Raw genomic sequence first — 2793 nt, 5'->3', positions numbered from 1 at the left:
AGCCTTTTTTCATGGATTGGGCTTTATGTTCCTGTTGTTCTGGTCTTTACCTTTCCAAATCCTATGTTATATTATGTTTTTCAACACATGTCCGCAGCTCACATAATAATTTTTAAGCTGCTGCGACACTCTTCTGTCTTTAGGCCCGCCTCAAGTAAGGGTCAAGGATACTTTTTGAAAAGACAAATAAACAAATAAACAAATAAACAGATAAGAGAATGGATAATGATAATAATAATACTATGTAACCAATAATTGATGATTAATCAATTAATACACGTAGATTACAACGAAAACGAAAACAAACTCCAAAGAGATGTAATCTTGGCGAACCATTGAGGGCCATCTCGTGTTTTAGAGTTAATTGTCTTAGGTTAATAGAAAACTACACTGGCTGCACAACAGCTGAGTTAAAACCAATTTAATGGTGTTCACTTCAATAAATTTCGCCCTCCAACCCACTTAACCATCAATTGCTTCGTTTCCATAACTTCCTCGCTACCCCCCCCCCCCCCACCCACCCTTTTTTCTCGCTGTTTGTACACAATAATATTAAGGAAAACTAGCCCCCCCCCCCCCCCCCTCCTGGCCAAAAGAAAATATATTTTTTAAAGAACGTAAAACACCCCCCCCCCCCCTGGGCATATATGGGGGGGATAAATATCTACAGGAAAAATTAAAAGGAATAAAAAGGTGGGGCACCCCCCGCGCTTTTGTGTAGTTGCTTTTTCGATGAAAGCACCTACATCCATATTTTTCTTCCCATCCAGCCCCCCCCTCCCCCAATCTCCCGTCCCCCCCATAACCCCTGCCCCCCCCCCCCCTCAATTCTTCCACCAAGAGGCCTGGAATGGCCCGAACGACTCCGGGCAGCGTCTGACACCGGCACAAACAGGGCAATCAATTTGAAATCCTCCAGTTTTATGAGCCTTGGCGAGGGGCCCGAGCTAAGGGCGAGCTGTGAATTCAACTAATCAGCCATTATCTGCGGCGACGGTGCTTGAGCTGCGGGCGAGAGGGCTACTCAGATCAGCGATACAACGACAGATTGCCGCCTAATGGCCCCGCTTAAAATAACAACTAGCCAGGTATGGTGCAGTACTCACCCGTACGTGCGAGTGAACGGGTACTCAGCTAGGACTAGGAGGAGATGGAGGATTGAGTTGAGGAGAGGAGAGGAGGCGAAAAGATGATTCGGGGTGAGGGGAGGGGGTGGAAGATCTGAGGGTTGGGGAGAGGGGGTTATTTGGGGAGAGGGGCAAAGGGTGTGTGTGTGGGGGGGGGGGGGGTCAAACGAGAGCTTTAGTTAAAATTAGGCGGATGGGCTAAAACATCTTCTTCTTCTTCAAAATTGTTATATTATTACTACTACTACTCTACTACTACTATTACAATTACATGCATTATTAATATTACTATTATCACTAAGCTTACTTCACCTCCACCTCCTACGACTACTGCTACTAATACTGCTAACTAAAACTGCTGATTCTTCCTTCCTCCCTCCCTCCTCCTTCTTCTTCTTCAGCTGCTACTGCTGCTGCTGCTGCTTCTGCTGCTGCTGCTGCTGCTGCTGCTGCTGCTGCTGCTGTACAGTTGAATTTGCTGCTGCTAGTGGTGCCGGTGCTTCTGCATCACTGCAGCCCTAGACGGTCATATAATCGCCTATAATCGATTTATGATCGCCTAGCTGCAGCCCCTTCCTCGGCCTTAGCATGGTCATCCTTTTCACGCGAATACACAGGGAAAGGTTTCAAACAAGAAACTGGTGAACTTTCACAATTTTTGAGGTGTTGAAATAGAAAAGTCTTGATTCCTACATTATGTATTGTATACAAGAACAGCCTTAAAAAGATTAGCAATAATTGAATATAATATATTCTATAATATCATTATTATTCTTTTGTTGGTGTTTTTATTGCATTTCATCATAGGATATCGAGTGTGAATGAATATTGGGTGGCGCTCATGAGCTCACGAGTACTTGCACTTGTTCTGGGAAGCAGATTTAGTTTGCTAAGAATTTTCCCCACAGTTCAGGATCGACTAAAGAAAAAAAAAATACCCAGGGCCACCGAAACATCACAATTAAATAGTGTAAGTCAAATAAATTGTAAAAGACAATAATAAGACTGTCCCCGTCGTTTTATACAAGAAAAATTCTGAAATTAAAATCTATGCAAACTGAACCCAAAATGTGAAATTATGCGAGTCTGTTAATTTAAACAAAGAATGAAAAAGAAAAAAAATCGGAAATTATGCAAAAAAAGGATCAAATATTGCTATTATTATGCGGGGTGCATAAAACCACGGGGACAGAAAGAGAACAATATATATTTACAAAGCCAGTGTTGCGGAGAGAGGAGACTTTTCATTCACTGCAATAGTTTCTTTGGCAAGTTCTTGAACTTGAAATGTACTAAGCCCAGAAAGCAAACTTTTGAAAGAAAGAGAGAGAGAGAGAGAGAGAGAGAGAGAGAGAGAGAGAGAGAGAGAGAGAGAGAGAGAGAGAGAGAGAGAGAGAGAGAGAGAGAGAGAGAGAGAGAGAGAGAGAGAGAGAGAGAGAGAGAGAAAGAGAGACAGACAGACAGACACACAGACAGACAGACTGACAGACAGACGGAAAGACATACTTTTGAGACAGACATACAGAGAGAGAGAGAGAGAGAGAGAGAGAGAGAGAGAGAGAGAGAGAGAGAGAGAGAGAGAGAGAGAGAGAGAGAGAGAGAGAGAGACAGACAGATATACAGGAGAGAGTCCCTCACAGAGAGCGACATGTCTTGACTGCAGGAT

This window comes from Aplysia californica, unplaced genomic scaffold (assembly GCF_000002075.1).
Source record: "Aplysia californica isolate F4 #8 unplaced genomic scaffold, AplCal3.0 scaffold00155, whole genome shotgun sequence".
In the NCBI taxonomy this organism is placed as follows: domain Eukaryota; kingdom Metazoa; phylum Mollusca; class Gastropoda; order Aplysiida; family Aplysiidae; genus Aplysia; species Aplysia californica.
The sequence above is the reverse complement of the archived record's forward strand: the minus strand, read 5'-3'. Positions refer to the sequence as shown.